A 22411-nucleotide genomic window follows, 5' to 3' on the forward strand; every position below is an offset into this window, starting at 1 on the left:
GGAAGCAGCAGAGGACATGGAGAGGAGAGAGATAGAGAGATATTTAAGAGGTAAGAGTGATATGACTTAGTAACAAATACCCATTCAGGTTGCTTTTGCTACTGAGGTGTCAACTATCTTAGACTCTCACTTGAATACTTAACAGCACAAAGTAAACTTTTTGCGAAATGGAGAGACTCAAATCAGAGAAAGTCAAGAGAGAGCATTGAGCCAATGATCACCCTTCTCTGACTGCAGTGGGTGGGGACGGCATGAATGGAAAAGGAAATTCTTGCTGTGTTTAGAGCTTCATGCTTCATTACTATTCAATCCAGGAGAACTTGATGAAGAAAATAGGGTTTGCGGTTTCTGTATATGGTCAAAAAATTATGTTCAAACAATTGCGGTTGTCTCAAATTTTCTCTAGAGGTATCATACAACTCTTAAAGCAAAATTAACTTTAACTTATGTTATTTTTTTAAGTACGAGGTAGATTTAATCACAGCATTTTGGGGCTGGGATCATTAAATCATAGAAATGATGGCAGTGTGTCAAATCTCCCCAAAGGAAAGAAATTACTGTGTTAAATGGCTAAAAAAATTTTTGAAAAATGGTTTCCAATTAGTCTCATTTTCTTTTCATTAGAGTAGATACAGAATCGAGAGGAATGTGAAATTGCTGATGTATGTTAGGCTTGAATATATTTCACTGAAACGTTAAAAACATTTCCCAAATATTAAAATTACATGGAATTATATAATCTGGGACAGTCACTGCTTGACACAACATCAGTAATAGCCACTGAATAGAGCTTAGCACCTCTAGATTATAATTAATCAAAACAAGAGAAGGTTCTTGGGAAAACATCACAGCTCCCTTCAATACCTAAATGATTAAATAGTGTATGGCCAAGTAGAAAATGGCTGGGTTCATGTGTACGAGAGAGTGTACCATGAACCATGCACGGAGCTTGCCTAGTTAGCTCATTTCCTCAGTAACACTAGGAGCTGACTATCCTTAATCTCATTTTATAAATGAGCATCCTGGGGCTCAGAGGGTTAAGGGTTCTTCAGTTAGCCATGGTAGGCTGACTCAAACGTGCAAGGCTTTTCCACGTGGGACACCCCTTCCCTGTTTCCCATTCCTATTTGAACAAGAAAGCTAAGAAGTAAGAGTTAAAACTACACCTACACAGATTTAGCCCAAAACAAGGGAGAACGGTTTTGACCACCAGAGCTGCCCAAGATGAAAGTGTCTGCTCTCTGGCCTTGAGTATCACCTGGAAGGCAGGCTGAGGAAGACTCTACTAAGAGAACCTGATCTTTGTTTATAATTTCCCACCCCGCTGACTTGCCCTGCTCTTGAGCACTAGACAGAGCTCTGTGGAAGCCGTTGTAGGGATATAGAGAGGACTGGCAGGGAGGAGTCAGGAGTTTGTAGGACTGGAGCTTCTCAACTTGAACTGAGCATTGCTCCCTGGGCCTTAGCCCTGCAGATGGCACCCACTGATGGACGGCCTCTTTCTAATCTAGAGCATTGACACCTTCAGTTTACACATAAAAGCATGGAGACAGCTGGAACCGCAAGGGTCTTGCTGAGGGTACGGTGTGCCAGGGAGAACATGGGCTTTGAAGTTCATGCAAAAGACCTGGGGTGAAGTTTTAATTCTTCCATGTAGAGCTGGTTATATTTGGACAAGGTCTTTCATCTTTCTGAGACTCAGGTTTCTCATCTTTAGAGTAAAGACAAAGCCTGTTTCACTGGGTGGTTCTAAAGACTAACTGAAGTAGAGAAGGCAAACCTGAAATATGTGGCATATAGGAAATAATGAATACCTTTGGCTCCATGGAAGCACGCCTTGCGGTGGGGACGCGAATGTACACAGTGCTGGCAGTGCTAGAAAATGCCACTGTCTTCATCTGATTCTCCTTTGCTTCTACAACCCACCAGAGAAGCCTTAGCTATGGGGGAAGGGTCGAGTAAATACAAGGAATAAGAGGAAGAGAGGAAAGAAGAGGAGGGAGGAACGAAGGAAGTCAGGCACTTTCACATAAATTGCTCATTTAATTCTTCCAAAAGTGTATGAATAATGATAGTTGTACCCATGTTAAATATCCAAAGCCACAGCTAGTTTGCCTTTGACTATGGTCTTCTATTCAACAAATATATGTTGATGACCCCTGAGGCAGAAGATACTGTGCCAATCAATCTCTTTAGGGAATAAAAATGTAAATGAGGCATGCTCTGTCACCTAATGGAATTCACAAAATTTAAGAAGAGTGCAGTAGACAGAATGTTTTTATCCTCTCGGTGAGATGGGGTTTGGATGGGAGAACTTTGGGAGGTCATAAGGGGTGGGACCCTCATGAATGGGATTAGTGCCATTATAAAAGGGACCCCATCTTTCTGCTGTGTGAGGACACACCGGGAATATGGCGTTCTGTCACCAGGCAGCGGGCCCGCTCCAGAACCTGAACATGCTGGCATCCCGATGTGGACTTCCAACATCAAGCTGTGAGAAATTATTTCTGCTCTTGACACCCCTAGTCTATGATAATTTGTTACAGCAGCTGAACTGACCAACACCCAGATTAAGACAAGCACAAAAACCAGCCTAACAGTAAACAGTGAAGGAATTCCTATATGAGAAATGCACTTAACTTCCTTGAATATCTATGCTCACAGAGGCCAGCCACTCATTGGAAGCCCTATGGGCCTTTTCTTTTGTTTTAAATTTTACAGTTGAGGCTCTCGCTAGTACTAATTAGGGATTTTTCATCTTGACCTCAGTTTAAAAATAAAATTGTATTTTATGCCCATTTGTTTTATTATTTATTTATTCCCATTTTTTTTAGACAGGGCAGTTTTTTTTCAAGGCAAGGTTAAATAACTTGCCCCACATAAATTTTAAATCACCTTTCGAACTACATTGAGAAAAAAGGTGCAAACCTAAAAAACTGTGCAGAGAACATATTACGTGTTTTCTGGAGAAGCTAGTTAATTTAGAGGCAGCTTCAGGTCACTGGATGGATATAGGGCAGGGTTTCCTCGGTAAAACCAAAGGGCAACCCAACCCTTCAGCCTTCGTCACAAATTCGTTCTTGTTTTCTCCACGTGATCTCTGCTAGTCCAGAAAAGTTTGCAGTTCAGAGCAAGGGGTTTCATGCTGGCTTCTCAGACGTACTTCTTTGTCCATTGTTTGTGAGATTCTTAAAGTCCAGAGGGAGAGGGTGAGTATGTGAGACAGAAGGAGCTCTGCCAACAAAGACTTGGCAAAGCCCAGTCAAGGGGAGAAGTAACAGCGACAGCTTACATTTGCACAGAGCTGTATGCAGAGCACTTTTCTCCTAACTCAGCAAGACTCAGTGGTACTCTTAATGACACTCTAGGGGCTGCATGGAGCAGAAGGGCAAGGGGAAGACGGCATTGGGTGGGATCTTGTTGGGGTCTGATGTTTCAGAATAGGACAGGTGCTCATGGGTGCATATAGCAGCAGTGTGTGAGCATTGAGATTCCAGGCAACATATTAGAGTTTAGCAGTCAGATAACCAAACTCAAAGAAGATTTGGGAAACCCTTCAGGAAGAAAATACAAACCATGGTGTTAATAACAGTCAACATGGACTCATTTTTTTTACTATATGATAAGTGATATAGCAACCTATTTCATCCTGACAATGACTTGCTAAGTATTATTATCCCAATTTTGCTGAAGAGGAAACTGAGGCACAAGAAGTTAAGTAAGTAGCCCAAGATCACATTGCCCAGTGGCTGGGATTTGAACTCACACCTCTAAGTCCAAAGGTCGTCTTCTTAAGCATGATGTTATACTGATGTCAACATCTCGAATCCCAAATATTATAAAACACACAACAATTCCAGAAAACCAGACCCTCTGTCTGTGATATGGATGCAGAGATCCAGAAGATACAGATCTTGTCCTCGAGAAGCGTATGCTTCACAAGGACAGTCAGCCAAGAAATTATATATGTGCAGTGACATGGCGTTATACACCATGACACTGTGGCCATGGGGCCCACTGGGCACCCTGGAAGGAGAAAGGAGAATTGCCTTTCTAAGGAAATGCAAGTCCATTAATCGTAGGGAATGCCTTATCCTTAAGCTTCCTGGGGATTCTCCACAATATCTAGATGAGAGATGGTCACACGGCAACTCCCTAGCAGAATTCATCCCACCTCCTGCAGGTGAGTATGGACTGCTATTGGCTCAGAGGGCATGTTAGAGCGAGTTCTCAGAGTGGGGGGAAAAAGGGCAAGAATAAAACATTAACCAAATAGAATAATAAAGGTAAGAAGATGATTGCTCTTAGAAGAAAGAGTAAGAAAGGATTGATTTTATGTTTGAGGTAGTAGAGGAGTCTTCCCAAAGGAGGTAACATTTAAACGGGCTTTTAAAGAACCTGAAATTTGCCAGGAGTGAGAAAATGGCATTCCAAAACATGGGTCAACATATGTAGTGGCTGCCAGACCAAATGGATAAGTGAATTATCAGAAGAACTTATTATACAATATAAAATCTTAATCCCTGACCTTGGATTCTGATTCAAGCAGTCTGGAGTTTGTCCCAGGGCTTGTGTTTTTAACAAGTCACCCAGGACTCTCGATTAGCTCCTGGGCAAGCTATTTTGGAGTGATGCACTGTTTATACGTTTGCTTCTAAAGGGCCAGAAAGCCCTAAAGAACAGGTAAGTGTTTCTGTGAAGTTGTTGAGGGTTGATTGAAGAGAAGGGGTGGGAGGTGTGACAGAAAACAAAGGTGGGGACTAGGCAGTAGGGGCTCTAACTGTCTTATAGGTACAGAGAAGCATCCTCCTCAGGTGAGGTTTTCAGCAGGGCACATCTGGTTGTATTTGGGGGGATAATTAGATTTGGAACAACTATAGTCAAAGAGACCATATAGGAAGTTGCTATAATAGTCTCATGCGAGGAGAACCGTATTGAAGAGAGTGAGGATGGAGAGAAAGTCATACAATTGGAAGACAGTTCTAAGGTGGAGGGGACAAGCTCATCATGAATCATGACATATTTTCTTGGATAGTATGGAATATTTATTTTTTTATCATTACTTGACAGCTGTTGCAAAATATTTCTTCATGTGCAAAAAACTTTCTTCCATTCTACTTCCTACTCTGAAAAGGCACGGAAATCAAAGAAACACTGGAAATGTTGCCTTGGGATTTAAATTTTTTCATCTAAAGACAGGTTTCAAGGTTCTTCAGACAATGGCAGAATTGGCTGTGGATGAGTTTGCTTCAACACTTTCCCCCCCAAAATCTGATAAATCCTGGAAAACAAGCTATTATTCCACGTGTTTAAGACTGAGGAGGACAAGCCAAGAAGTTTGTCATAACCATACCAAATTTCAGCCACTTGTCCCCAGGCATTTTCTTCTCTAGCATATATCTTCCACTCTCTCATTTGGTGACATTTTGCTTAGGGATGTTAATGTTTCATTGGATCAGCATTCAACATTGGAGAGATAATTTTTGAGGCTAAATACTAAGAATTATCAATATGTAGGAATGTGTGGAAATGCTGGAAGGAGTGGGGAGGTTCATTCAGTATGCTTTGAGGGAAAATATAACTTTATAGATACCTATAAAAATGCCCACACCCTTTAACCAGTAATCTCACTACTGGGAATTTGTCCCAAGAACATAATTCTAAAGGAGAAGAAGCTGTGAAAGCAAAGGCTTTGGAGCAGAAACACAAAGAAAGAGAAGGAGACCCTAAACATCCCAAGTACAATCGGATGATTAAATAAATTGTGTTAAATAATCAATGATGAAATGAATTTAATTTTTTGAACCAAAGTTATAACTGGTCAGACAAGGGATATTGTTCTTTAGGTGTTTCCTACCAGGAGTTAGTTCAGCATGGCCCACTGCCTGTTTTTGTAAATAAAGTTTTATTGGAACATAGCCGTGCCCCTTCCTGTACATATGTTAAGCTACAGGGGTGCAATTGAGTAGCTGCTCAAAGAAACCTGAGAAACATAAAATGGCCTGAGCAACCTAAAATGTACATTACCTGGCCATTTATAGGAAGGGTCGTGACCTGTAATGTAGTCTAAAGTAGGAACAGCATTTCTCAGGTTTGTTTGCTCTAAGCTCCCGCACCGTGATCTCCTGTAGGATCTCAGGTTCATGTGTGGGCAAGAGGGTAAAAGGGTTTGACTAGGAAGGAGCATGAGGATAAGAGACTCCTCGGGTTCTGGAAATCTTTTGCTTGATCCCAGAAGTGCCTACACAGATGTAGACATACATAAAACCGTCAAGGGGCACTCTTAAAATTTATGTACATAGTACATATATTTTATACCTCAAAAAAATTTAATAACTAGGTCTTATTAAACTGGGGGCCTGTGAAATTTAATTGAACAAGAAGGAATTGTTTCTCTCTCTCTCTGTCTCTCTCTCTCTCTNCTCTCTCTCTCTCTCTCTCTCTCTCTCTCTCTCTCTCTCTCTCTCTCCCTCTCTCCCTCCCTCCCTCCCTCCCTCCCTTTTTTCCTAACCCTTCCAGAAGATTCTAAATTGAGCTATATTTAGGATATCATAATATGAAATCACAGACTGCTTTCCCAGGAAAGGAATGAAATTGGTCTTGAATTCTCAAATAAAGTATCAAAAGCCAGAAGCAGTTGCCTTCTGCCTGAAATGGTTAACTAAGCAGCTTTCCCCCATGGCTGCAGCCAGCAAGCAATCAGGCCAAACACAGTGGGACTGTGCAAAGCATCCAAGGGTGCAGTCAGTGTTTCATGATCTGCCCCAAGCCACAGGCGCTTACAATAAATCAATAAAAACCGTCCCCAGATTTTTGGATTTACTTTAAGAAAGTAGCACTTCTATGAACCTCCTAGACAGATACAAGGGACAGCTTGCTGAGTTTGGGAACATCTTGTAAACAACCATTCCCATCGTTCCAAGTTATCCTGGCTGATGAACAAATGATTTCACAGCTTGACAGAATGTATGTAGCTATATATTGACTTTGCACTTGGGAGAACCTCAAGATGTGTTTTCTCATAAGGAAAGTTTGGATCATAGTGCAACCCAAAGTGAATGATTTTTGAGGTTCTCTGGTTTGCTTCAATTGACTTGGAGCGGGTAGGGCTGCCATTTTATCTAGTGACCTAAACAATATATATCCTTCTTGCTGCCTTTGAGTATAAGATGTCTTCAAAGATATCTCAAGATTTGATTTTAGCAAAGCCACACTTATAAGGCCCAGTATCAGATTCAGTAAATCTTCATTGAGCATTTAGTATGCTCTTTGAAATATAAATGAAAAGCACATTTAGTAGGTGAGAAGCTGAGTTAGATAAAGTTCCCATAACACTCTATCTCAGCAAAGCCAGAATTTGAATCAAGATTTTCTGACCTCGGGAAAATTCTCTAAGTTTCTACTTCATGACAGTTGCTTCTTTTTTTTTTTTCATATATATGATCTCATATGTGGACTCTAAGACAGTTGCTTCTTTAAAGTAAAACAATAACATCTAAGATCTCATCATATCCCTGTTGTTAATTAGGTATACGACCTGGAACGAATAACAATAACCCCTGGTTATCCATGGGGGGGTACGATCTAAGACCCCCAGTGGGTGCCTGAAACTGTGGATAGTACTAACCTTTATATATACTATGTTTTTCCCTATACATATACACCTATGATAAAATTTAGCTTATAAATTAGGCACAATAAGAGGTTAACAACAATAACTAATAAAATAGAACAATTATAACAATGTACTGTAATACAAGTTAGGTGAATGTGGTCACGCTGTCTCAAAGAATCTTTTGAATTGTTTATTTTTGGAATTTTCCATTTAATATTTTCAGACTGGGGTTGACCACAGGTAACTGAAACCACGGAAAGTGAAACCGTGGATAATAGGAGGACAACTGTACTTCACCGCTTTAACTTTAGTCTCTTGATCTAAAGATAAATCAGTTGCACTAATATGTCTCTCCAAAACGCTGTGGGTTTGCACCTACCATATTTAGCTCTAAAAATGTGTCCTTTTTTGTTTCTTGCTATGGCACCAAAAGAACCACATAAAAACCAAAGACAGTTTTATTTGAACTAGAAATCTGTTGGGAAATGATAATTCAAACCACTCAATCTATTCTTTTCCATAATAAGATTATTTAAAAGTACCCACTGTAACACAGAGAGCCTTGTGATGAAAGGCCTGAGCTGTATAACCAAGGCCAGATTTTTTAAAAATCCGGCATAATTGAAATGAATCATGTACAAAATGACCTGAGAATGTCTAGGACACACACAAAAAATTTAAATGTTTTCAAGAATTGAAAGAGTAGGTGAACATTCTAATAGAAAAAGTTGTGATATTTTTTTCTATAATATGAAACGAAAAGAGAGTTGTGAGCTCAGCTTGGCTCATAGTTTCATGGAACAGTTTTCAGAAGGATTTCATATATCTGTGCTTTGCTGTAGAATAGTGAAGGCAATAACCAGTCTACTGAGCCTCCTCTTCTCGTATATTTCCTGGGGGAAAAGGTCATCTTCATTTCTCTCTAAAGCTTTAAGTATGCATCTCATCTACCTGAATTATACCCTTGGAATGGCAACCCAATATTACAGAGATTAAAAAAAAAACAACCCAAAAGACAAAAAAACCCCAAAAACCTTATAAGAGCAAAAAAACCAAACAAACTCAACTCCTTGCTATTTGGCAAAGCCAGAAATGATCCATTTTTCTTCTCAGCCAGTTCAAGATTGGAATGATAATAAAAAGTAACCTTTTCATATTTCAGTTCAGTTTGACAAGCATTGATTCAGCATACACTATAGGTAACTATAACTTCTAGATTTGGGGGATAAAGTTTTCTGACTGTAAGAACCCATTTCTAGTAGGGCTAACATGATAATAAAATGAAGCAAATGTACCCAAAGCATTAGGTCTGCATCTCATAAATACCATAAAGAAGGATAAATGAACATGTCTTTGAGAGTCATGGAAGGCTCTGGAGGAAGTGACTCATGAGTGGAGTTTTTAAGACGAGTGGGAGTTATCCCAGTGAAGGAGGTTGAAAGGCTTCTCCTGGATGATGGCATGCAAGGGAGTTTCACTTGCCATAGAGAACTTAAATACCTGAATTAAGTAATTGAAATGAAGTACTTGACATAGTGGCCTGGATGCTTTCCCAAGGACCATCAATCTTCCTATTTGGGCAATTCATGAATCCTACAGCCCAGCCTGTTGGTCTCGCAGACTGGTCTGTGCTCAATTAACAATCTTTCAAAGATTTTTATGGGCTATCAATGTATTCTCATAAGTAAAGCACAGAAGGGGTCCTTATGAGAAAATGAACAAGAGTGATATAAAAACCAAGTGTTAATGGATTACGTTTCCTTGTTGAGGAAAGGGGACCGGACCTTTGTAGCCACACCCCAAACAGTCACTGAATAAGAGCTTCACTTTGAGTAAAGCAGCTTCCCCCAGCACAGGGCGATTTCCAGAAAGGGACCCATCAGTGAGTCATCGGTGCTCAACCTCCCTGGCAGTCGGGGGACTAAGAGCCTCAGTCGTGAAAGATAATCTGGGGAGTGCGTCATAGTATTCACTACAACCGTCACATTTCTTAGGCCTCTTAATCTATTAAAAATACATGTGTCTAATCCTAATAACATTTGCGCCCTCGCTGAAGTTAGTGATTGGATCTGTTCTAGGATGGAAGTAACACTATATTGTAACACATCAAGGTCATGTCAATGACATTTAAGGCAAAAATCACATATCCATCCTTTCTGCACCTTTAAGGAGAGATGATAGGAAGGAAAGGGCGCTAACCAACCTCTGTAACACACAGGACCATCGGCCAAGTGGAAACCAATGGATCACTTCGTTTTACACTGAAAGTAGCCTCTGAGGTAGGGATTCCATGAAGGCAGGAGATACAAAATTATGTAAGGACATTTCCAACATCCCTTGAGTGCCGCCTCCTCTCAGCCTTCCTACTTTGTAAATATTCCTTTTGTTATATTGCAAAATGGTTTTCATGCCCTAAGTGAATCCTCACAATAACCTTATGAGTTCAGTATTCTTATTCGCACTTTAAAAATTGGAACATTAGTGCTAAGATAGTTTACGTGTACTATCCAACTATACCAGATGACAAAACTGGAACCTTCACACAGATCTGTCTGGCCCCCTAAATTATGCAAAACTTTCCCCCTGGAGTAAAATGCTTCTGGATGCTTCAAATTAAAATGCACCTCTAAGCAGGGGGTGGGGTGGGGGGGAGGCAGGAATGAAGTCACTATGGAGAAAGAGAATTTTCTAAAAATCTCTTAGGAATGGAAAGAATTAATTACGAACCCAATTCCCCTAAAACCTAAACACTCTGGAAATTAATTTCTTGGAAGCTATTTTTGTTCCCCAGAGTGCCATTTAGAGCCAGAAGAAATGACCCACTCAGGTGTGTCACCTCCCTAGAGCACTTTCCAACAAGTAAATGACACAAAACATGCCCTCCACCTAAGATGAATTCAGTCTTCAGGGAATTCACTGAAAATAATTAGAGAAACAATTCCAAAACTCATTATTGGAATTAAAAATAACACTTCATTTCTTGAGTTCTAGTAAAGTCTTGAAAGTGACCTGATAGCAGCATACAGAGAAGTGAATGGGGGCAATGACTTCTTGTTCATGAAATGTCTACTGCTAAAGAAAAACATGTGCATATAGGGGAGATTGTAGAAATGCCAACTATTAACAGTTGTCGGTGAATGATGCATACCACCCAAGATGCACAGTAGAGAGTGACAGTAAGAAAAATGCTTTGGCTCGTCATTGCAGTGTCCTCATCCTCTCTGTGAACTTCAGCAGACATGCACAGTCATTGGGTTGTCGCTTAAAGCCCAGAGAGGGAATACTTAGATGACCCAACTACATGGCCCCTCTCTATATATGAGAATCAACTTATTGCAGATTAGAACTCTTGATGCATTCAGTTGGTAGAATACTCTGTCCGAGAAGTTGATAGTTTAATATAATAGAAACGATACAGTCTTTAGAGTCCATCCTTGGAACATTACTACTTAGTTTCTCTTTGCCTGGGGATCATCTGCTTTGCTGTAATACCCAGAGAACTAAATGAAATGATGCATGGGCCATAGTAAGTGCTCATTTTGCTTCCTCTTCCCTTGTTCATGATGTATTTATGCTCAGGATGTGTTGCAAATACTAACAGACCACTTGTGAATGAACTTCTTATACAGGGCACAGGTAGGGCAAAGCAGTAGGTGTATGTACGAATCGTTTGTCTAATCATTCAGAGCTATGCTTTACAATAACTTCCTCCAGAATATTGAGAAAATATTAATAGTTATATATGCATCATTTTTACAAGGTTGCAATTGATGGGAGAGTCAAATTTCATTGGAGAAGACAAAAGGCATATCAAGTGCCTAGTGCCGAGCCAGGGGTGTGGTAGGTGCTCAGTAAATAATAAGTTTCTTGAAGGACGGGACTGTATGTTGTATCTCTTTTGCACATTCCCCACCCTGTCCATCCCCCACATCACTCCCTCCAATCTGCATCAAGTTATTCCCTGCTGGCTCAGCCCCATTTAATTCTCAGTACAGCCCTGATCAGAGAAGCCAGTATACTAAGCAGGCCTACTCATAGTTAAATAAAACCTAATTATTATCAACTACATCGATTACTGATTGTATATGGTACAAGGGACCTCCCCAGGCATATGGCTGGGTTGGAGCATCTGTAAGGAGAGCAGTAAGTCACAGAACTAAAAGGCAGGCAGAACCCCCAGCATGGAAGCCCTGAATTGGTTGGGGAAAAACTAGACAGTGGTTGATCTTTGTATATCAGGGAAGGGTATTCTCCACGCCCTACAGATGCTGGGGAAAACTCATCCAGGCTCACTTTCTACTCTCTCATCTATTGTCCTCCATTAACCAGTGGAGGAAGTATTGCGTCAAAACTGGGCAGAAATGAATGGAGTCAGCCCTGTGCGTTTGCCCAAATGTGTGCCTAGCATTATGGGTATTTTGACTCACCATGTCCAAGTTTCTCCCTGTATTTCAGCTGTGCAGCCTATTATTGAATCGTTTAAAAATTCAGGCTTGGAAGTAGAACAAGTTGTGCCATTTTCACTGGTCCAGATGTTGCGGTGGTGGAATTAATACTGTATTGATTTCTACCCTGCTTCTCACGTCCATTTCTCAAATCGGTCAGAACCACCAAGAGTGGAGGAATGATGGGCAAGGTTTCTCCTGTACCTGCTCGCCCCTGGAAGGCCAAGAGATCTGAATTGTCATTGCGGGCAATGCAGAGACTTGGAAGAATTTGTAAAATGTGCCCAATCTGGTGAGATTTTTGCCAAGCCTACGCAGGTAGTGGAAGAGGTCGCGAGGAGTTCATAGTTGAGTTTGTACTTTGAAGGACCAGGATATTTGTAGGTGTAGATGGAGATGACCAATAAGGACAGGAGGAAAATGTAGGCATTTGCAAGCAATATGATGGGAATTAATGTAGCGTTGCTGGAGAATGAGTATATATAGGGAAGGACTGGGAAATAGAGCTTTGAAAGGTAGATTTGCCTGGGGAAAGGTCTACAAAGCCTAGGAAGCTAAGGGTTTCAATGTGTTTGAGGTGGGTAATGGAAAATCACTGGAAGGTTTTCTAGAACTAGTACCTTAATAAGATTTGTCAGTATCAAATAGCCCTGCCATATCAAAAATTGTGTTGTGATATATGTTTGAGTATTTGTGTATGTTTTTTGTTTGTTTGTATTATTACTGTTAAGAGGAGACAGGTATGGTCAATTTTCCCTGAAGTTTGAACTTAGGCCAAGCCAAAATATATTTGTGTGTGTGTGTGTGTGTGTGTGTGCGCATATGCATATAAAACTAGCAAGATATTTATACACATTCAATATTTCAGCAAGAATGATCATGCTTAAACATTAAAAAAAAGTTATTTTCAGTCTCATTTGTTCTTAAAAGGAGGGACAAACCCTACCAGAGTTGGGGATTCTCCACATGTCTTGAGCTATTTTTTCAAATGCCTTGGGTTTGGCAGGTCTCAAACTTAATGTTTGCCAAGTCATTTTTCCCTTAATTTTTAAACCCACATGTATTCTAAGGGAAATTTAATGCATCTGTTTTTTATTCGTTTACACTTAACTCATCAAAAATGTTTTAAGGACATTTGAAGTCTAACAAGCCTTCAGAGTCTCCATTATTAAAAACCCTAGAAATTGTAATTAAATTTTGGAAACTCAAGATTAGCATTTATTCAGAAATTAGGACTCCCAATCAAATGCCTATGCCATTAATGAACCATTGGAATCATGTTTTCATATTTAGTTCTTAGTGCACAAAACCTATGTTACCAATGCTGTATCTGTTTCCATGTGGCTGTGGTGGATTTTTATTGGACCATTCAAAGTTTCTTGGTTCTCCCTATGACCAATGAAATACTGCAGAGACAAAGAGCAATTTTACCTACTAAGTTATGCTTGAACCTATCATGTTTACCTCAGTGGCATGCATAATTACCTTACTCAATGGTAGAACTGTGGGTTGCAAATTACCCTCAAGTGAGCACCATATTAATTTCCTGACACAGAGAACTAAACTTATTATACAGGCAGAAATTCAGGCAACATTGTATAATTGGATTTCTGATACCTCACTGGTTCTCCACCTGTGAGAATTTCTTTTTCCATGGTCAATATGGAAGGAAATGGGTTTTTGCATTTATTTGTTTGATTTTTTTTTTATTAAAAGAGAGGGTGAATTTTGGGGTCTGAATTTTATTTTCAGATGAAGGAAGACATCAAGTTTCTTACAATTTTGAGATGAAGTGAGGACACTGAATCAGGTTAATGGCTATCAACCTGGTATTTTTGTGACTAAAATGTTGTACATAGTGATTAAGGTGGAGGATCTATGAATTATTTTTCAAAATTTCATAGGACATTGAAAAAATGTGATTATTGCCTATTGCCTTAAAAATATTGACATCATTGTGAATGTTTTGAATAATGTAGAAGGAAAAGTAATATATCTACTATATTAGTCTTTAATAAATGGAACTTGGTCATCGCAGTTTGTTTGTTTGTTTGTTTTTTAAGGAGTATTGTGTATTGTGAGGTAGCTAAAACTTCATTGGTGGTAACCAATGGTGGAAACCACTGGGATCAGTAATATTTAAAGTCCTTTCCAATTTTAAGGCTCATAGGTGTCTTACTTTAATATTCAGAAAATACTTTGAATACAAACTTTTTAGGTAGCAAACATCACTTGAGGATCTTCCTAACTCATGTTTCTCTCTTCTCTGAAAGCCACCCCCGATATGTAGAGGTGGTTCATCCAATAGAGGTGCCTGTTTTGTGGAAATCCCCTCTTTCTACTCCTAGCCACAGCTGATGGGTCCACGTATTATCACTCGACCCTAGCTACTAAATTCGATTCTCTCTTAAATTTTGAGCTGAGAGAAACAGAGATTGAATTCTGTTAGAACTAAGAGTTACTGATGACAATATTCAGAGTAAATATTTTCAAATAACCACGTATATTCTCTGACTTCTGCCCTTCCCAGGAGTATTTATTTTCTGGTATCACATCCCAAATCACCACACACTTAATGACTTAAAACAATGCAAATTTATTATCCCAAGTGTCTGTGTGTTCAGGAGTCTAGGTACAGGCTGTCTGAGTCCTGAGCTCAAGGTTTCACACAGCTGAAATCAGGATGTTGGCTGGATGTGCAATCTCAGACATAGAGTTCTCCTCCAAGGTCATGCAGATTGCTGGTGGAATCATTTCCTTTGACTGTACACTGAAATTCCTTGCTGGCTGTTGGCCTGGGGTTACTCCCAGCTCCTCGTGGCTTCAGTCAGGTCCCAGCCACATGGCCCTCTCACGTCATGATAGCTTCCTTCTTTGAAGCCAGCAGGAGTGTTTCTCTCCAGTCAACTATGACAGTTTTACACCATGTAATGTAATCATGGAGTGGCTATCCATCATATTCATAGGCCTGACCCACATTCAACAACAGGAAATTGTACAGAGCATGTACACCAGGGGGCAGGAGTTTGGGAGCGATCTTAGAATTCTGGCCTGGTAATTCAAGTCTTATTTTCTGAAATAGCCTGATGTCCTCTAAAGAAAAGGTCTTTATGTGTATTCTTCCCTAGCGCTAGTGTTTTGTGAGTTTGGTTTTCTCACTTACAACAAAAGAATCTTAACTACTACAGAAAATTATAGACCTGGCACCATCTCCAAGACTCCCAGGGAATATCTGAAATAGAGGGAAGATATTTTTACAATAGAATGATATACATTAATTTCAAAAGAAATCAATGATTTGTAATTGGTGTATAAAGGTGGTAAATTGACTTTCTTCTCTGTGCCACCAAACCTGTGACCTTGTGAATAGTTAATATTTCTTTCTAGGAGGAGAGGTGTGTGGGATTATTTCTAGTTGGCCTTCCTCAGCAATATAGCGTACCTTCCTTGTGCTCATTCTGTGGAAAACATAGGGTTTAGCGCTTGTAAAATGCATAAAAGTCAACTATGGTAAAAAGTCTTTTGTCCAACTATCACCAGTTCATTTGGCAAATTAACTGATGCTTTCCATTCTCTCTGTAAATTACTGACTGATGCTATTGGCATCTCAGCATTCAAAGCAAAAGGCTACTGCTCTCTGTTGCTCCCCTCAACTTGTTGTATAATTACCAAGAGTCAGTTGTGTCTGTTCCCAAACCTATTTATGCCAATTTGACATATTGTAATTATGCATTTCAATTAAATATTCTATGAATGGATAAAATATGGAAAGAGAATTATTTATGCTATGATACGAAGAAAACTAAGTGGAATGCTTTGGAAAGACTCAATAAGTACAAATTACTTTTAAAAAGCAACTGAATTATATCATTTAATTGGGTATGGGTGAAATGATTTTAAAAGACCAACCAGCCATGATAAAATATCTAGAAATTTCTGTATCCAACTTGATTTAGAAGTCTTCTAGTTTGACCATCACATTAAATAAACCAAATTAACAGATTATACATAATATTTCTATAAGAAAAACAATATAACATGCCACTTAATAGATCCAACTTGAATGGGAAAGACTTGGGTCTGAATAAAGTTATGAACCAATAAATACATTTTAGTAAGCTTACATTAAAATGTAAGATATACACATATGTTTTAGGATATCCTTATTTTTACTAACTTTTTAATTATCAAGCCAGCTATGATCCTGATGATTTGTATTATAGTAATTTTTGTCCCCTCAGCTATGAGCCTATGTCATTACTTTCATCTGTACAGTAAGTGTCCTTTCTTACTTTCTTTTGGGTGTGTTTTTGAATGTCTCTTTTTCCTTTTATTGCTAGGCAGATAGGTCTCTTCTAGGCTCCAGGAGATAGTTTTTTCAAATAATCTACATATTTTTTTCCCTAAGACATCATCCAATCCACTACTATTTTGTTGTACATTTTCCATTTTCTCTTATTGGCATTTTTGTGTCATGTAAGCTTATGACTGGGAAAGGCTTGCAAGCAGTCTTTACAGAGTCAAGAACCAGAAGCATGAGGATATAAATGTTTCAATGAACAACCATTGTGAAATCAAAGTGATAATAAAACAGGATGGGAAGCACAGAGCAAGGAAAACAATGATCCCAGGTTCAAATCTGAGTAATATGACTGACTAGTTTTGTGACTTTGAATGGGTCATTTAAATTCATGAGCCGATGTTTCTTCGATTTATACATGGCTTTCAGTGGGCTGTGTAATAATAATCCTTCAAAAACCTTTCTGGAAAACAAACAAGCTGGTAAACAAACCAACTCTGGAAGGTTCTTCAACAATAAGTCACCATGATTTTTCTACAGGAAACAAACTATTTGTTCTATAGGAACTGACTAACCTTGACCCCACAGACTGAACTGGAGGTCAGGGTTTGAGTCAAAAACCTAGACTTAAAAATGTCCTATGTGGGAGCCTGGAACAAACACTCCACCAAGCAAGGACACTTTCTTGGATGGTGACAAACAGCTCTATTAGATCCTCTATCTTGAGACTGATTGAGTGTGAGCAGGAGCAGTGATGAGAAGGAATTGAGTCACAAGAACAGCAACTGAAGGAGTTGGTTTGGGGCTCCGAGGTCAATAATAATATCATTCCTGTTCCCCTAATTCTCCCATGCTACCTTGTTCTTCAACCATCAGGACAGGTTTGGTTCCTCCTCATGTTCTCATGTAGCCTCCAAATAATCCTCCACGACCTCCAGTAACCCAGAGTGCCGCTGTTCCTTGGTTTGAAAGCGCTGTCCTCAGACCGCTAATGTGAGAATAAAAACATGTACATGAAGGACAGCTGAGCAACCTAGAGAGTCCTGGGGAATGAAAGACAGCTTCCATCAGGTGTCAAGCACAAGGTGGGACACAGTGGTGTCCATAAGGGGTGCTATCATTGATCCAGTTCTTTTAATGTAACTTTTATAATTGAGGAAAACTGGAAAGTGTTGATAAAATTTAGTTTCTTTAAGGGGGAAAAAAAAAGGAGTTTCTAAATTGGTAATAAAACCCTTCTGTGATGGAGGAAGCTCAAGTCCTCCCCAAGAGTCACCAGAAACCTCTGCCAGGGGAGCTCGGCACCCATTTGGACGTCTCTGCCCATTCTCTCAGTGTCACAAGCAGGACTAGTACAGGCGTAATCAGATGGTGCTACTCTATACTTCCAAAGACATGGCTCATTCTCAGCCCAAGGCACGTGCTCAATAAACATGAACATTAACCTGTCAGAGGAGTTGACTCCCGGGAGTCTCTGTGGGAACAAGTTGCCTCCTCCCTGGTCTCAGCAGAAAGAGCTGGAGTTGCTGCTAGGACATGCAGAGCAGCTCAGTGGGTGGTCAGGATGGAAGCCTGGAGCTAAGGGTTCAGTCACTTCAGAAGAGCAGATTTTGCTGAATTGAGAACAGCCCCTGTGGGTGCTGGTCCTGACTGCTTTGGTTGCTTGGCACAATTCATCCCTGGTGACATAGATGCCAAACTTGAAGCTTGTTGTTATTATAGGAAATTGAGGGTCGGCTTTTATTGCTGGTTTCCAAGAAATAAATCCTTTTCTTGGCAACTCAAGAATAGCGTTTCAACCAGAGTCTGGTTGAGGAATATTTGGAAGGCACCCTGTCTTGTTGATATAATTTTATGCATGTATTCTCTATTCCTAGCTACCCTTCCATTCTGCATAATCCACAGAACAGACACAAACTTAGTACCCACACTCAGCTCAGGACAAACTCACAATCTCTCTCTCTCTCTCTCTCTCTCTCTCTCTCTCTCTCTCTCTCTCGCTCTCTCTCTCTCGCTCTCTCTCTCGCTCTTGCATACATACATACATACATACATATATACATACATACATACACCAAAGATTATAGAGGTAAATTTCTGATTAACATGTAAGTACCCAGGACAGATGTTCCAAATCTGACACATCCGCCAAATCCCAGCAGGGGTAACAGTTGTGATATGAGGCATGTAGCTTTTGCTTTGGAATCCAAAGGATTCCTCTACCAGCCAAACAAAGTCGTCATGTCTTCAGCACGTTTCCTAGGATGGCACACTGATGCAGGCAGCATCAACCCCAGACTCCCCCTGGCTCCAGGCCAACTCCCATCCGCATACAGACTTGTCACAGTGGACCACGGACAAATATCACCCAATCACCTGGCCACCCATCCCCTTCACCTTCCTGACTTTTTTTAGAGCCTATATTCCTCAAGATGCACAAACAGGAAAATCTTGTTCCTCCCGATGCAAATTGGGCATAACGGCAGAGCAGATGGTGCTGCAGTGTTAAGTAACAGCAGAGCACAATGTACCACTTGTTTTTAGAAACAAATGACTCTTCTCGGAAGGTACGATCTAATAGGACTGACAGAAATCAAAGTCAAATTCAGGGAAATTGTTTTTTAGCAGTCAGCAAGCTGGCCATTTCCCCGGAACTAGAATGCAAAGAATTTCGAGTCCTGTCTTACTATTTCTGCTGGTACTAAAGCTAATATGCCTCACAGGAAGAAGCAAACAGTAAATAACAATACTCGATACCAGCCTCTCAATATGACATGTCACTGTTTTCATATTTCCCATACCTGCTCTCCCAGCATCCTTTCAATCAAGCAGCAAAGAGTCCATAAAATTTGTTTCCATTTTTTTTTTCTGTTGAGAATAGCACGGTTCCAAGATTTTCAACAATTTACTCAAGGTCAAAGAAATACTCAGGACTGTATACAAGACTTATTCCTGTTGATTACTCACTTATGCATGCAAGGATGCATATACGCTTCATTTATTATGCTCTGTGCCGAGAGACTTTGCAATGAATAAAATCGTCACAAGCCCAGCTTCCACGAGGCTTACAATTTAGCAAATAGAGACAGGCAATTAAACAGACAATGACAATAAAGTACAATTAAAGGGGGCCAGACTACAGAGGAATCTGATCATCCAGTCTGGGGGTGAAAAGGGAGAATAAATGGATTCTTGGAAGTCCCAATGCCTAAGCTAAGATCAGAAAAATCAGATGGAATTATTGTGGTAGAAACTAGAAGCGAAGGAGGGAAAACAAAGGAGGAAAAGTATTCCATGCCAGGGAGAGCAGGTACTTGAAGACCAGGAATTACGTCACCTTATGGTGGATTGGAGAACCCCAAAACAGGCTGGGATGGCTCAAGCTAAGTATGGGAAGCAGTGAGTGGTTGGAGATGTGCCACAGGCGGTGAACAGAGACTTGGAAGTGTGCAAGCTCATGGACACCTTCAGTAAAGGAGTTTGGATTCTGCCTCATGGATAGTGGGGGCCACTGAAGGTTTTACTGGAGTCCAACAGGTAGGAAAATGGCTTGCAAAGGGTTAAAGGCAGCGGCTGTAAATCCGGTTAGCACGTGATCAAGCAGTCCACGATTTGGATTTTGGTAGTGGGGATTTGAAAGAACTGGATGGAGTGTAATCACATGCAGAACTTAGACCCAACAGGATTTCGGGAGTGATTGAATTAAGTGAATTGGAGTCAAAGATGACTCACATTTGTGGGGCTGTGTGAGTGATGGTTGGTTGCCTTACAGTTTTCTCTACCCATTCAGTGTCTGTGGATTATCATGGCTTCTCTCTTTGATTATTCATAATTCCCACCCCAGGGGTCTGATGGTAAGGGTTCAGCCTTCTAATTAAGTCATTCTATGGGTGGCATCCAGGACATCATTCTAGTCAATCTTAAATTGCTTGGGGATCAGATTTAGGGACAGAATACACAGAAGAAATTAACTTCTTGGAATAGGCTTTTGGTATATATTGAGGAGATTTTGGACTCCATGTAAAAGTCTTAAGGTCCCTCTTGCTGTTGGTGCATTAACTCCTCAGTCAACGACCTAATCCAAAGGCCCCCCCCCTCAATCCTAGACATGGACTAAAGGTAGATTTTAAAAATTTTCAGAGCTAAGGAGGATTCTGAGACTCATCAGTTTCCAGCCAATCATTTTATGAGACAGACCTAGACGAGTGAAGTGAGTTTCTATGTCCCATGAAACGGCTATGAAATAGTCACCACTAAGACTCAGATTTTTCATTCTATACCATGGTTGTTCTTCAATTAACAGCATAGGATACTGATGGTGTCTACTATGAACTAAGCATTATCTTCAGTGCTTGCTATACATTCTCTAAAAGATAGGGATTGTTTTTCCAACCATATTGCAAAAGGAAAAAAAAAAAAAGGGAGGCTTGGAAACCTAAAAAATTTGACAGCACAGAACTGCTCTAGCCTTCTGTGGAATTCATATCACTTCAAATTCCATGTTCTTCCCACTATATCCTGCTGCCTCTCAGTCTTCATAATTAAGAAAGAGTCTCTAGTGAAAATGGTTGCAGATGAGAGCCCCACTCAGGGCACAAGGTTCATATGATGCCGAGCAGAGACATTAACCCTCTCCTCCCAAGCCTCTTACATGGAAACCTAACTACCCCTCAGCTGTTGCTGGTGACCTGGGTATTTATGACAAATGTGAAATGCCAAACTTTCTCACCAAGAGCTTACTGTCCTGCGTAATCTCTGGAGAGTGGAGTGAGGGTACAGCATGAATCTAAACTGTTTTTGTTGTTGTTGTTGTTGTTATTATGAGAACAAGTTATAGTTATTTTAATCTTTTCAGTTCATAGCCTTGTCTTTTGTGCCCTTATTTGAGAAAGCCTTTTTCTTAAGAGGAAAGGTTATTTAAGTAGGTTTCTTTTCTTTCTTTCCTTCCTTCCCTTTCTCCCTTCCTTCCTCCCTCCCTCTCCCTCCACCCCCTTCCTTCCTTCCTTTCTTGTCCATATGATCCAGCCTACCGCAGTTTCCAGTTTGAGAGTGGATTGGCTTTTCCTCTGAAAACTTAAGCAACATTGTTTGGCAGACCAGCCACATGAGTCCCTGAGAGGGTTACAGCCATTTTTGGCACCACTTCATTCTGTGACGTACTACAGCTTCCTTTCAATGGCCATTCCATTAGGAAAAAATTTACAGCTCATGATCAACAGCTGTTCCTCTAAAGAAAACAATGTAGTTTATTCTTTCCCTTTTAGCATGCCAGAGTCCCGTGCTGTGTGAGACTAAGGCTTGCACTTGACATTCTGTGAAAACTACTTAATCCTTCAAAACACATGGGAAATCCAGTCACTTGTTCACTCTTTCATTTGTGTGTTCATCTGTTCCCCTCCCCAACCCACATATCCTTGCATGCATTTACTCTATCGTTTGATTGTTTTTTTTTAAATTTTGGTATCTATCCATTTTAACTATTTTCTCAAGTGTGCAATTTAGTACCATCAATTACTTTCACACTGGTGTGTAACCCTCACCAGTATCTGTTACTAAAACTTTTTTATCATCCCAAACAGAAACCCCATAATCATTATCTTTGCTTAATTTTTATTATTTTATTTAACAAATATTTACTAGGGACCTAAATTGGCCAAAGCTCTATGTGAGGGGATGAGGGGGGATGGGACACCTTAACCTTTTATGATTTGATGTGAAGGAACTGAAACTCTGATGGGCATACATATACGTGCCCTCCAGGAGCCCAGCACATTCACTGCCTTTGCCTTCTCAGACCTGCCATCCCCGGAGAGTGCCTCAGGCTTCATTCAGGTAATGTTCCAGAGCAGGTAGGACAAAGTACGAACTCACCAGTCTGGTTTGGTCCTCTGATTTGGCTTTAACTGCCTCCCTAACCCCAGCTCCTAGCACTGTGTTTTTTCACTTCACAATCTGGTCAAGTAGAGAAAGGGGCAATTATGAATAATTGATTGATAACCAAACCATCATCAGCAACAACCATAACAAAAGCAACAATAAAAACACCAGCTC

Source organism: Hipposideros armiger, unplaced genomic scaffold (genome assembly GCF_001890085.2).
Source record: "Hipposideros armiger isolate ML-2016 unplaced genomic scaffold, ASM189008v1 scaffold_78, whole genome shotgun sequence".
NCBI classification, from domain to species: domain Eukaryota; kingdom Metazoa; phylum Chordata; class Mammalia; order Chiroptera; family Hipposideridae; genus Hipposideros; species Hipposideros armiger.